The sequence below is a fragment of the Microtus oregoni genome, unplaced genomic scaffold (assembly GCF_018167655.1).
Source record: "Microtus oregoni isolate MIOR12 unplaced genomic scaffold, Mior012 000035F_ref0000213, whole genome shotgun sequence".
NCBI classification, from domain to species: domain Eukaryota; kingdom Metazoa; phylum Chordata; class Mammalia; order Rodentia; family Cricetidae; genus Microtus; species Microtus oregoni.
In genome coordinates this window covers 16,889,779-16,904,972 of record NW_024543094.1, presented here as the reverse complement: position 1 = coordinate 16,904,972, position 15,194 = coordinate 16,889,779, and the positions used below count along the sequence as shown (strand labels likewise).

Sequence of the window (15,194 nt, the reverse complement as noted above, 5' to 3'; positions counted from 1 at the left end):
TGTATGTGTGTGTCCTTGTTAGTTAGTGTTCACTTCATCTGTGCAGGTGTCCAGAAGGCCAGAAAAGGTCAGGGGATGCCTGGACTTGTAGTTGCAAGCAGCCGACCTGGGTGTTAGGAAGTGAACTGGGAGCCCCTGGAATAAGAAGAACTGTTCTTAACCATTGAAACATCTCTCCAGCCTATACATCTGTTTTTTTTTAAATATCTCCAACCCCCTTTGTGAGATAGGCATCTGCCATAAATCTTTCTTCTTGAAGATATTTGACATTTCTTTTTACAAAGAACCATCTGGAAATGCTGGTGTTTAGAATTACTTCAGAAATAAGTAAGATGGAAGTTAATTTTATTGGGATTTTGCTTGATATTTTTTCATAAACAGGAATCTCTGAGAGCTTGTTCTATTACACAGGTGCTGAAATCACAAACAAGCTACAATATTTACACAAAAATAATGTGATAAATTTCAAACATTATGTATCCAAAATTCCATTATTCCAGACATTTTTATGTAGAATGGTTGATGCTGATGTCAAATACTACATTTTTTTTAAAACAACTATGAAGTATGAGGTACTTGTTCCATTGTTTTTCATTTTCTCCCCAATATCTTCATCATTTTGAAAGGATCACGCTTTGAACAAGAAGCAGATGTTAATACAAAAATATAGAACATCTCAATTTTCTCACTGCTAACTCAGCTTACTGAGCCAATTTCCCAATTCTCACATTTCTGAGTCCTTGGAGAAAATGCTAATTTAGATTGTTAAAATTGACACGGGTGAGGGTATAAAGGGTAATTAGCATAAAATCTACACAAAGTGTTCTTAGCACCATTAATCAACACCCACCTAGGCATACACTTTTTTTTTCCCAGTCAGAGCTGATGTTTAACGAAGCTGAAAAATACCTAAAATATCCTCTTTTACTTAAGTAATAAAAAATAAATTAAAATAAAAACTGCCAAATTTGTCCTCAAATCAAATTTGAAGGGCTTTTAAGGAAAAGAAAAATCTACTAAGTAGTTCAAAGGCAACTTTCCTATTACACTTAGGACTTATTGCATGTATTCCCTTGAGGAACACAGCTCAGATGCTTATGTCATCAGCATCTCCTGCAAGGGTTGTTGTATGTGGCTGTTGCTTTAAAGAACGCTCTCTGTGTTAGTCTTTTGGTCCCAATTGACTGCTGTATTGGAACCATTGTTCTTGTCCCTAACCCAGGTCATGGTGTGTTTATTCTTTAATTGTTCAGGTTTAAAATCCAAATAAGCCCCTCAGGGCTGAAAAGCCTCCTTTGGGTCGAGGTGTATTGCTCTCTCGCAATGCAAAGGCCACTGTGTCCACTGCAGTCTCTATGCCTCTCCTCCCCCAAAAACATGACCTAACAGTGAGGCACACATATTTTTTGTTCAGCATATTTTTTTTATTGATTCTTTGGGAATTTCACATTATACACCCCAATCCTATTCATTTTCCAGTTTCTCCATGTCTACCTTCCATGCTTGTAACCACTCCCCCCAAAAGAAAAAAAATAAAGAAAATGATCTTGTAGACCCTCTGGGCAAGGACCTAGTGAGGCACACATCTTAAAGAGGGAAGTGTGAATCAAGCCACTCATAGCTTTTCTACTCCTTTGTTTTTTTGTGTGTTTGTTTCTTTGCAAAAGAGAAAAATTTGATAAAAAATAACAGGAAACAGGTGTAACAATTACAACAAAATTTCTCTATCGGAAGTACATGAGTGATATATACATTCCCAAAGAGCCTGTCCACAAATGTCCCTAGGGACACTGGTGGCACTCATCTTCAGAAATTCTATCTTGATACCTGAGTAAAGGGACAAGGATGCAGATATGTTACATTACCCCTGGAGGCCATTTATTCTGCATAAGAAAATGTTCTTTGTGTAAAACATAGGTAAGGCATAGGAAATAGATTCTGAATAGACAAGTCTCTAGAGAAATATTGTTTTTTAAAAATTCCAGAGTCACAAAGTAAGTACACTAATAAATGCAAGCACAATGAGAGGACAAAGCATAGGTATCTATTTTTGAATAAGAAAAAAATGATTATAGGAAAGATGTTTGGTTTCCCCTGGTGGGTGAAAATATAAAGAGAGTATTCCTTACACAGAAAAGAGCATATCTGTTTGAGGGAAGAAAGGTGGGGCGAATTGTAAGCGCAAATTTTTGTACAGTTGAAATAAACAAAACAAAATAGATGGTACAGGTGGGGCTATGGGGAAGAGAATGGTGACCTATGTCCTTGTGCTCTTGAGTAACAAATTGGGTCTGTAGGATGAGAGCTGGTTAGTGGTGAAGGACAAGTATTCTTCATTACAGAGCCTTTCCTTGCCCTTGCTCTCACCCTGGAGTTGCGTTATAAAGGAAGGTAAAGCATAAGTTCAGTGGGGAAGTACTGCAGGGACTCTTGAAAGTTCCTATGCATGGAGGACAGAGATGGAGAATTCAACATCACAGTGGTTCAAGGTGGAAGTCCTTCACATATACTCAGTGTTTATATGTTTTCCATGTTGACTTTTAAAATTACTTGTAGATCAGGCTGTATTGTATCTGTATTGTAGGAGTGTGTATTGAAGGCAGTAAGTGTTCACAAAGGTCAAACAAAATTGTCCATTCCTCTAAAGCTGAAGATATAGCTAACTGCGAGTTGTCTACCACTAGGGCAAGAGCACTTATATGCCATTAATCACTAAGAATCTCCTCAACTCCCTCCACACTGAATGTGCTATACATAGTTATTTCCATAAATGAAATAATATAGTAGAAAGCCAAGAAAGCTTTAGGGCTCCAGGGTCTTTGATTTGATTTTCATCTCAAGTTAGATGAAAAGCCCACAGTAGCCAGTGGCCAATTGATAGAAGCCTTAGATAGGATACAGAAAAGTGGTCAGAATAAGTGAGGATCAGATGGTCCATCTGGATATCCTGATAGACAGATCTAAGTCTGAAGAGAGAGATTCAGTTATTTTATAGACGTGAAACTGCATCTGACTTTTTGACGTGTAAGATGAATAGGCAGAATAAAAAGACTCAAGGAGCTTTAGAAGTAACGCAAAGAATTAGTAAACACCAAGAATGTATTGTCCCTTGATAGTATGGAAAATGGTCACTCATTATCAGAGAGTCAGTGAAAGCACTGTTGTAATAGGGGCTGCGTCCCCAGCACCCCGGCCGCCTGCTAGCTTATGCCCGAAATAACAACACACAAACTGTATTCATTTAACCACTGCTTGGCCCATTTCTATCTAGCCTCTTCTAAACTAATTCTCACATATTAATTTAGCCCATTTCTAATCATCTGTGTAGCACCGCTAGGTGCGCTTACCAGGAAGATTCTAGCCAACGTCCATCCTGGGTCGGAGCTTCATCGCATGTGCCTCAGAGAGCAGAGCTATCGTATCTCTGCCCGGGAGAGAGGAGCATGGCGTCTCTGCTCCAGAGAGCAGAGCTGTCGAGTCTGAGCTCACTTCCTCTTCCTCCCAGCATTCTGTTCTGTTTACTCCTCCCACCTATGTTTTAACCTATGAGGGCCAAGCAGTTTCTTTATTGCTTAACCAATGAAATCAACAGATTGATATATGACACTCCCACATCAAAGCACCAATATCATTGTCATGTTGAGCAGTATGAAAAGTCAGAGGAGCTATTTGGATGTCCTTGGATCCTGCATGCTCTGCTGCTGTGCTGTCTCCTGTTTCTTGTAACCCTAGCATTCTCCTTCTTGGGCATCCCACTTGACTTGATCCAAGAGCCATTGTACCTTGACTTATCTAAAACACTTTATGATCTGAGATCATGGAATTCTAAGGCCATAAATTTCTAAAAGTGATATTGGAGATTGGAGAGGAACAAAGAGCAAGATTGCTTGGTCTACAAGCACAGGACCTGAATAAGAATCCCCATTTCCAATGTAAAATGCCCAGTGTGTCTGAACATGCATTCCAGTAAGCCAAGCTCTTTGTTGAACTGGTAGAAAGATATGTGGGGCTTATTGAAGTCAAACTAGCTTTAGATTCAGTGAGAAACTGTCTCAAAAGAAGAGACATAGATACCTATAAGTATATTCAACACACATACATACAAGTGATAACCCTATCCTTTCAAAAGGCATTCTTTTCTCGAAAGGAGAAGTTGGCAAACACCCTACCTCTCTGTGTCCTCATTTCTTTCTCTAAGATCTCATGAATCAAAAGCTGTCCTTGTACCATTGTCCTTACCATGTAGCTGAGAAGGTTCCTGAATTTCTACCTCCCAAGTGCTGAGATTTCAAACATGAGCCACCACATCTAGCTATGTGCACTGTTGGGGAGGTGATGCAGGATTCTACGCATATTTAATAGAATGCTATCAATAGTGCTACATTTCCAGCCCAAGATACATATTTAATAGAGAACTGCTCCCCAGATTATTGTTTTATTTTTAGATTTCATGACTGACATTCCTTTTGTAATTGAACCATACTTAGGAGTTAATGCTAATGCTAATGTCTTCCTGTAAGATGATCCCCAGGGGTAAGTCATGAGGTGGTAGGAGAGAATAAAATATGCGTATGAAACAGTACCATGAAATTTCCCATATGTCTGATTCTTGAGTAATTTTTTTTTCAAAACTGATTCTAAGATGTATCTAATTTTTTTGAAGCACTCTTAAAGCAGAAAATGTTGAACAATTAACAACTTACACAAACTGTTGGGAGGCTTAGTGACAATATCCATTCTATAGAGGATACCCATTTACTGAGGGAAATGATGCATTTGTATTACTTACTTCAGGTCACTTCAAATGCCACTAATATAAATGAGAAGGAAATCAGAAAGAACGTGTTTCCAGGCACTAAAATTATGATTTCTTCAACTCTGAATCTTTCGATTTAACTCTGTTGCACAGAGGATTAACAAATTTAGTTTTCTTGGAACAGGCAGATAAGATTCATCTTATTTCTGCTGCCTTTGAAGTTATGAAACCAAATTCGGTGTCACAGAATATTATTTGGAAGCAAATCAAGCCCATCCGCTATATAAAGAATCCTCTTTCTCCTAGCAAATGCTCACAAGATGAATGCATGGAACAGAGACAAGTAATTTCTTTTTTATTGAATACAAGAATGGTAATTTAAACTTCAATAAATTTTTCCTTTGATGGAATTGCAAAGTATAGGTCAAATACCTAGGCAACGTTATCAATGCATAGATACTAGCGTTCACTGTCTTGACAAGTCTCCTGGCTCATCTATAAACCTCAGCTATCCATGTATGTCTACCTATCTGGGGTTGTGTCAGAAATTCCTGCTGCCATGAATATCATAACTTTATCTGTTATTTTGGAGTCTGGCTCATGGTCCCCATGGTTGTGCAGCAAACAGTTTACTTACCCGTTGAGCCATCTTTCTACACTACATAATTATTTTAGACTTTTCATAAAAGTCTAAAGTGCAACACAAAATTCAAAGGACAGGGAATAAAAATTCTAGCATTTTCTAGTTTGAAATGAATTCAGAAAATATCCAATCAGAACATATGTCATTCTATTTTATAAGCAATTTAAAAGGTCCTATACAAGAACATCCTGTATTCACTCTGACTTCTAAATTTTCACTATAAATCTCAATAAAGGATAATAGCTAAGAAAGGTCACTGCATCAAAAGTGACCCACACAGACACATAGGACAAACACTGTGTTTTGCGATGACTGAAAAAAAACAACAACAACAACCAAGGAACCCACAATTTACTTGAGTTCAGAATGTTCATTAAGTCCTTTCATATCTTTGAAACCTGACAAGAGGAAGATGTGAATGTGTATCTGAGGTAGTTTTGACTATACCAAAATGAGAGATGCATGCTACAGCAGTGTTCTTGGCCATTAATCACTCAGACACACCTCAGAACAGCTAACATCAGAATCGTTATACAACAATTATCGTAAAGTCCTAGAAATCGAATTTATCACTGTGGTATTTAAAGCAATGTTTTTCGATTTCCATTTTAGATAAGGTATATTATAAACATTTCCTACTTTTAAGTGGCTGGCAGAAAACCCCAACTTTTCATACCTGTCTTTATTCTACTAAATTCTCCTAATGACCTTTTTGCTAATTATCATAGCCATAGCTACCAAGGTAGCGAAAGTCTAGCTATGGATACTCAATCTGGACCCATCTGTTTCCTTTTATATTGTAGTCTCCTTCAAGGAAAAGAAATACATCTTCAGATGGGACTTTCAAACTCCCCCAATAAAAAACAATGCTGTTGTTTTCCCTACTACATTGCAACATTTCAGTACAATTAACTAACTAATCAAAATAAACACTATTATATTTGAGCTTCCCTATTTTATTTTCTTCATTATGTCTTATTCATTTCTTCTTTCTTTTACTCATTACTTTTTCTTCTTCTTGAAGGAAAGTACAGTTTTTATTTTCTAGTACCTCATTGATGATTAGAAATGAAGCATAAAGTTTTTTATAAGTTCTTCTGTCATTTAGATTTTACTGGGACTAGCTGCGCATGTATCTTATGAGTTCAGGGCTTCTATAGACCTCATGTTCCCTGTTATTACTTTGGTATGGTAGTAGCTGGATGGCATCCCTACAGGATGTCAGCAGAGCTATGACCTATATCCTTGAGAGCTTCTCTTTGAAATTAAGCATAAAGAGTCACCCAGTCTTCTGAGAGGAGGTAGTTTAAGTCTTACAACATCTCTTCAGTATCAAGGGGAAAGAGGTGAGAGCGAAAGATACTAAAAAGAATTTGGTTGAATTTAAAAGAAATTAGTATATGCATATCATATACCACCTATCTACCATCATCTATCTATTCATCATCTATCTATCTATCTATCTATCTATCTATCTATCTATCATCTATCTACCTTGTATCAATCTAAAATATATCCTGGCATATAGTTTGTACTTATTGAATGCTAATGATTTCTTCTTTTCAAGTGTAAAGATTTATACTATTGGCAAATTTTAACCATTTATATAGGCAGATATTGATTGAGATAAATATGACTCATCAGAAAAGGAAAAATAATATTTTCAGCTTATTTTATATCCTAGGAAGTAGACGAGAAGAGATATTTTGGCAACTTTAACCACAGACAGGCTTAGAAATACAACTCCAGTGATAATTCCATATTTGAAAAACAGAAGAACTTTTAACCTAGCAATTACACTTTTAGAAATGTAGCCCAGGGGCATAATAACTTCTACAAAGACACAGCTACATGGTGCTCATTATAGGATTGTTTATAAGGCAATAAAAAAGTTAGAATCAAACTAAGTGTTTAACAGTATGGAATGCATTTTATAAACCACTCTAAAACTCTTCCAGAAAAAAATTACAACAAGGGCATATCTTCTGAAATGTTTAATGCACAGGAAATGCTGATTATGAAACACGCTGCTTATGATCCTATTTTCCAACTTCCTTTTACCTGGGAGGGTAAATTCATTGTTCATTTTACCTGGCTTCTTAGGATCAACTGACTGTGAATTATTCCTTGGAACCCACAAATTATTTTGGTTTTCTTACCAAACATGTTCCACCTTTTATTTCATCCAATGATTCTGAACAGCCATATAAAAATTTCTTTGTAAACCTTCATCTTTGCCTCATCTATTCAATATCTGCATGGTTCTATCCATGGTGCCCGGCCCCTCATCTCCTCTTTTCATCTTCTACCTTTGAGGCATTTTTACATCATCGGATTCAATTACTATCTATACACAGATGCCTCTTATGTTCATAATGTTCATCCCAGTCCTCCCATTTATGCAGAGACCATATGTTCAATAATGTAGCTGTGGTGCTCTTGGTTATTTAAAAAACACTCCAAACTTGACATATCAAAAATGAGACGCATTATTACTCCCTGAGTCACCACTTCAAACGGTCACAATCTGGCTGCCTTTTAGAGATTCCTCTCTCTTAATGGAACTGCGGTCCATTCACTGAATTACAAGATGCAATTGATGTCATTCTCTCTGCCATTAACTTCATTTCCATTAACAGAGACAATACAACCCACTCATTTTTCTGTTGAAATGTCACAATGTGGCTGGAGAGGAAGCTGGGCACTTACAAGCACTGACTGATCTTTCAGGGGACTTAGGTTTGATTCCTAGCACCAATACGGTAGCTCGTAGCTGTCTTTACCAACAGTTCCATGAGACCCAAATCTGTCTCTGGTTTCTTTGGGAACCAGGCATGTACATAGTACACAGACATACACACAGCCAAAACACTCATGCTCGTAAAATAAAACTTCAAAACAATTTTTTAAAAGGAAAAAGAAAACATCTCAGATTTGTCAAAACTCATTTGAATAGTCTGTGTCATAGTCTAAACTCTAATTATTCTTTCTTGAATATCTTCATCAGTCCCACCCTGACTCAATTACATTAATTTAATTATGTCACATATTACTTATTGATTATACTTCACTGGCTTATGACAGAATTTGGGTCAAAATCTGCCGCTGATATTTTATCTGCGGTACATGATATCCTTTGCACCTGTAAGATCTCCCATAGTCTCATGTACTTGAGCACTGGTCCCTAGCTTGTGCCATGGTATAAGAGATGGCTGAGCCTGGATGGTAGGCATAGATCACCGTGGGAGACCCCTGAGGCTAATGGCTGTCTTTGCTTCTGATCATATGCTCTACTATATGGTGTGGCTGCCAAGTGAGAACTCTACCTTGTTCCCACAACCATGGACACTATCCACGTCTCTCTACCCAGATGAGTTGAAATCCCTTTGAAATTATAAGACAAAGCAAGCATTTCCTCCCTTAAGTTGTTACTGTTACTTATTTTGTCACAGTGTTGTAAGAAGGAATTAATGGAACTTCTCTGGTACCATGTTTCCCCTTTTTCTCCTCCAAAAGACATAAATGTAAATGTAGACAGGAAGAATGAGCAAGAAATCTTTAGGTATAGGCAAACTGATGAGAAGGATAGATTCCAAGCAGTGATAAGCTGGTATGAAAGAGACGGACATGGGAAGTTTATGACACCCTTCTATGTTACTGTTTCCATTACAGGGATAAAATGAGTATGGGAACCAAAGAAATGGCAAGAGGGCATGTTTACTGGCATTGCAGAAGCCTTTCTAACAAGTTTAACCATCCTCAAGTGATGGTGGAAGGACCAATAGCATATTCAGAATTGTGTTCAAGAAAGTTCTTCCTGAAAGCACCAATGGATAATGCCACAACTCTGGACAAACTAGCACACACCTTCATCCCAGGTTTTAGGAGACTGAGGTAGGAAGACTGCAAATTCAGAGACAACAGGTCTCAAAAACTTAGGATAACAGTAAATCAAAAGACCATTGCAAGCCTACCATGATTAGCTACATGTTGAGTACTTGTCTAATACTTTTTCAAATCTACGAGAGACATAAGTACAGTTCTTCATATTATAAAATATGTCAGTAGCCAAGGAATGGGTGAAGTATCTAAAACCATGACTCTAGAGTCAGAAAAGGTGAGAGTAAAAGTAATTGAAAATTCTTTATTCTGCCCCTTAGGACTTTATAATTGTACAATTATTAATCTTTGAAATAGTACTGGAAACCTTTTCAGAGTCAGTTGCCTTTTCAGCGAAACAATGCTTGCTATTTTTAGATTACCATTTAGTGAAATATATTTTATTTTTATACACCTCAAGTTTAAAGCAGAGATTCCTATAATGAAAAGCATATTACTAAGAGATAACATGAAAAAATTTTGAGGATATCTTTCATATGACAGGAGCTCTTTCACAAGGAAAAAAATCTCAATGCTATGGCTAAACCTGATTTGTTTGTTAGGGCTGAAGAGATCTTTATAATCCTGGAGAAGTAAAAATGGATGATATGAGGGTACGATCTCATGATAGGGAGCTTGGTGAGGCCTGTTGTTCGGGTTCCTCTTGGCAATACTGTTTTCTTAAAATGTGGGAATATTGTCTCTCCTGGAAGGATTTAGTGACTATCAAGGGGACTCAACCTCCTTTGTTGGTGACAGAAACCATCTTGCCTTTGGCATCCGCTTAGCTGTCAGTGGTTCATGATTGGGGGTCATGTTTCCAAACACCATCAACCACAAAGATAACCTAGAAAATTTGCAAAGTTTAAAGTGTTTATCAAGTTGGATAGATTTGATACCATAATAGTTGAATATTGCTTTCAATGTGTTGGACTCTTGAAACAAGTTTGGCATATTTTTAGTAGAAAGTTAATTAGCTGAAATAATATTTATTTTGGAAATTCTTTTGGAGATTTAAGACAGACTATTTCAAGTAATGTTAAATAAAGGTATATAGTTGCTTTAAATATTAATAATATTTTTTTGCAAGCCAAAATTTGGTTTGGTTGTTGAATAGCTTAGAAAATTGAAAGTACTGTGACAGAAATGAGACTACACGGGAAAAAGAAATAAATCAGTCAAATTTCAAATGTTCCCCTGGGAGCAAACTGATTATTAGTTCATGTATTCAAACCAAAAGAAATTAAAACTATGAAATATTACACTGGACACATTGTAAGCCTGCTCACATTCACAAGACATACAAAATCCCTACACAGAAAATCAAATGAGTGTCCTGTGAGTGAGAGTCTCTAGATGCATAAGTAAATAAATCCAAAATCTCTATTAGTCACAGGGCTGACATTTCACATGCCGATTTCCTATCTTCTTGTTTCCATCATTTTTTAATGTTGAAATGAATAGAAATGTCCTCCAACAGATGTTCACATAAAGATGGACTCTCTGCCAGCTCGAATGAGGACACTCATCATTGCCATCTTGGTTTGAATAACTAGATGGCAACCATATGCATACAATTGGAAGGAAAGAACAAGGGAAGACATCTGGGGAACAAGAGGCAGAAATGACTCAGCTGACTAAATGTTAGCGCTTTTGGGTAATGAGTTAAAACAATTCAAGTTTCCAGATGTCAGGTTGATATATTTCCTTTCAAACTCTGTGCTTAAATGAACAGCATCATTTTTATTTACCTAACTCCCACTTTTATCATTTACAAAAGAAATTTCCCCTCGTCTTTAAAAGAGTGTTTTATTTTCAACAACATGGTGAGTTTTCTTCCTAAATTTGCTGTCTCTTCTGAATATTTTCTTCTTTCTGTTTAACCTAGCATGGGCTCTCCCTCTTTCCACTCATGGGCTTGTGAGCAATGCCTGTCAAACTCATCATTGAGCATCACTCTAGTCTGCTACTGCTGGGATAGAGTGATATTTGGGTGGAAAAGATGACTTTATTATGATTCTGTTTCCTCTCTGACCTTTGGTGTATTATTATCACTCATTGTAGCAAAAGACCTTGTTCTGCCTCCCTATTATCCTGCACGGGAAAACTTTCTTTCTTTCTTTCTTTCTTTCTTCCTTCCTTCCTTCCTTCCTTTCTTTTTTCCTTCCTTCCTTCCTTTCTTTCTTCCTTCCTTCCTTTCTTTCTCTTTCTTTCTTTCTTTCTTTCTGTTTTTTCTTTTTCTGTTTTTCTTTTTTTCTGTCTTTTCGTCTTTCCTTCCTTCCATCCTTCTTCCTTGCTTTCTTTCTTTCAGTATCAAAGTTTTTCCCTTGTGAACTGTAAAATAAATAGGCATCTATACCAGTGTCTAATGACTATGGGAGAAAAAGGCAGGGCAGGGCGAAGGGAAGAAATTCCCCTCTATTGATAATAAAGCTCTGGGTTCATTCTATCATGGATTTCATAATCTCTGAGAGACACATGGGTCTTAAATAACGTGTACCACTTGTTAAGAGTTATCTTACCCCAAAAGGCTCTAGTTTGGGTCACTATCATTTTCTTAAAATCCCTGATAGTGTCATTGGTGTGGCACTGTTCTCAGACTATCATTCCCAGATGATCTATACAAGCTACCTTGACCATTGTGTCTGGAGTTCTAATCTCAAATCTACTAACACCACAACCCCTAGCTCATGAACAACCTTTCAATATTTACCACACCCCTATGAAAAGCAATTTAATTTTGTTTGTATCTTAGGGGTACCCAAATGACTACTTCTAGGGGAACCAGATATTCTTTTCTCCTTTAGGGTTGTTCTAATGAATTTCTGTTGCCTCATTGCAAACATTTAGCCTACCCCATTTCATTTTCAGATGCACACAATTTTGAAAGACAAATGGCTTTGTACTTCTGGGACATAAGTAAAAACAATATGGATGGGGAAAATGAGAAAAGACAGTGCAATTTTAACTGTGTGGTGTGCACTGCCAGCAGTAAACTCTCCGAGGCAGAATGGAAGGTTGTGGGGGAAGATATTATCAAGAGCAACAGGAACAGCACTGAAGCCCTTGGACAGTGGTAAATACACAGAAAATAATGGGAACAACATCTTGTCTCTACAGCCAGAGGATATGCTTTCTTCTTAAGATGATACAGTTACGGCATTTGGAAGAGAAATTTCTAGGTTAATTCCTACTTGGTTTGGAGAAAGTCAGGATAACAATAGACAAACCATTCAAGATCTCCCCAACTCCCTAAAGAGAAACACAATCATGGTTTTAGGGGAGAGAATATAGAATTGGTGAGTAGAGCATGAATTCATGAATTCAAGGATTGTGCTGAAGCCCGGTGTTCTCTTCCCTACATCTTCTCCCATTACAATTTGGAGGCTTTTCTTTTCCAGGGAGCATTGTTATACATGGTGATTAAGTTCTATAATTCCATTAGCAGACTACTAAGATTCAAATACATTGGGCTTAATTAAGCTTTTGTAGAAAGGCCTGGGGAATTAACCACCAAGTACTACACCATTCATTTGAGAAAATGTATTCCCTGTTGCAAATAACCGCTCAGTCAACCAGCTTTTGGAATGCAATTCCATGGAAAGAAAGTTATGGATTACAAAGTCTGAGGTCTGACCAAAGATTCTCAAGAAACCCAGGCCACTGCTTAACACTGCCACAGGATTTTGTTGTTGATCTTGGTTTTGTTTGTTTGTTTTTAATAATTTTTCCAGGTTCCACACTCAAGAATTCTAATTTCATTGGCTGTATGTGGAGTTGAGAAGTAAGAATTTTGCAAAATGTTTTCCATCAGGGTTGATAGGGACTGAGATAGTATTTGTTGCATCTGGATTTTAGTAAGTGGAGGAGACACATGTGCTATCACTGGAAATGGACGCTTTTTCTCACAATGGATCTCTGTTTCTAGTTTCCTTTTAAAAACACTCTTAGATATGAAGGAACCACTATAGCTCAGCCTTTTCAAATGTGATGGGCATGTTGAGTCGAAGCATAAGCACACATGACTAAGTACACAGTCACCAATGAGTTCTCTAAAGACACACAGTAGCTGCAAAATAAAATAATTCACAACACCCAGATAATGGAAAGTTTAATAAGAAATTAAGCCCATATATTTGAAAGACTTTCCTTCCCAGTTCCCTCTAGCAAGATCCTGGAAAAATTCTAGAATAGATTTGAGTCATAAATTACTCCCTAAAGGAACCCTGAGCAAGAATTCACTGTCCTAGCAGGGAATAGGTTTGTAGAAATGAGATTTACTATGTAAACAAACTCATTCGAGTTCAAAATGAGGGATTAAATAGCACAATTCTCCCTTTATCAGTAAGAGATAATACCCAAAGCCACAGTGACTAAGATTGTAGAACACTAAATCCACTGATTTTTTCACTGTATACAAATCTACAATAACATTATAAATTGAGCACAGACTGGCTTTAATAAATTATGAATTCTCTTTGGCATTTTCAAGTTTTCAGCATCACCTTGTATACTGGAGCCCTTATTAACCAAAGTTAGTGTTTCTTGAACACATGCATGCAGCCTTCACATGTTCACAGGTGATGTGGTGACCATAGAGATGCTTACTTAATGACTAATGGGAAGGGAGTGTGTCCAGCATGGGTACACTGGATGACTCAAAATCACAAAATTCCATTCTATTATTCTGAAGATCATGCCAATTTAAACGATTAAAAGTGACTGTTTATGGTATTTCCATTTAGTTTTTCCTTACAAATGTTCACCACAAGTAGCCAGAGCTATGGAAAATGGAAATGTTTATAAAAATAAAAAGGCATGACTGACAGAGGATCAGTCTTATGAAAAAAGACAGAAAAGAAAGAGTATTTTTCTATCGGCAAGCTTTATGTTACTCAGGATAGTGTGTATCTCCTCACGAACTTTCAATGTTACAAGTATCTTGACTTTGGAGCAGCTGAATCTTCATGTGTGCTGAAAACCATAGTTCTTGTTTCGCTTGGTTCCCTTGTCTGTTACTTTTATTATTATCCATCAAAAGAGTATATTTGGTAACTTATGAAAAGCTGGGATAGAGAGTAAAACTCCATGATGCCTTCACTCCACCCCAATAATCTCCACTCAGTGCATTCAAAGTATGAGTCTACTTGTTTGCAGGTATTTGGTTTTTGTTTAAAAAATGTGACACTGTTTTGAATGGTAAAGAAAAGGTATTTCTCTTTAATTGATTTGTTTTTCATACTAAGTCAGCTCCAGGGAAAGTGTGAGGGACATTGTCACTTGCCATGTGTGTACAAAGACACAGCAGGCCAGCTCTTTTATGTCAAGCTGCAAACATTGGCTTTATATTTGCAACATATTTTAACCAAATTTCCAAGAAATGTTTGTGCATGTTCAGTGTTTTTTATTTTCAACTCCTCCTTAATGTGACTGTAAATTATAAACAGTAAACACAAAATTTCCTGCATCTGACTTTTATTATCTCTAAAATATATGTTTGTGAATATATTATGTATTGGTACTTTGGCACGCAGAATAAATTTAACTTGCATGCCATATTTTGGTTTCAACTGGACAGCTTATTAAGATGGTTTATTTGTTTAGAAAACTAGCATGTGATGGGCATGTCTTCTAGGCACTTGAGACAGAAAAATAAAGCAAGCACCAAAACCTGCTCTTAGGAGTTTATATTCTAGTGAAGATTCAGGTTTATGCCTTAGTGTAACATGCTCTTGAAAACCTACTTGTAAAGTTTATTTCAAGACAACCTCAAGTCAAATTTCATAATATATTACAAAGAACCAATTAGAGATAACGGATATGAATAATTAAATCAGAGGAACTGCACTAGATGGGGCTGAAGAAGAAGTGAGAAATCAGTCTTAACTCTTACCCACAGAACACTATGATACAAAG

The 15,194-nt window shown here is 36.9% G+C and overlaps 1 pseudogene; it reads right to left on the bottom strand.

The window, feature by feature from the left end:
* Positions 1-11,696: 11,696 nt before the first annotated feature.
* LOC121432540 lies at positions 11,697-11,918 on the bottom strand (annotated as a pseudogene).
* Between the last annotated feature and the right edge of the window lie 3,276 nt (positions 11,919-15,194).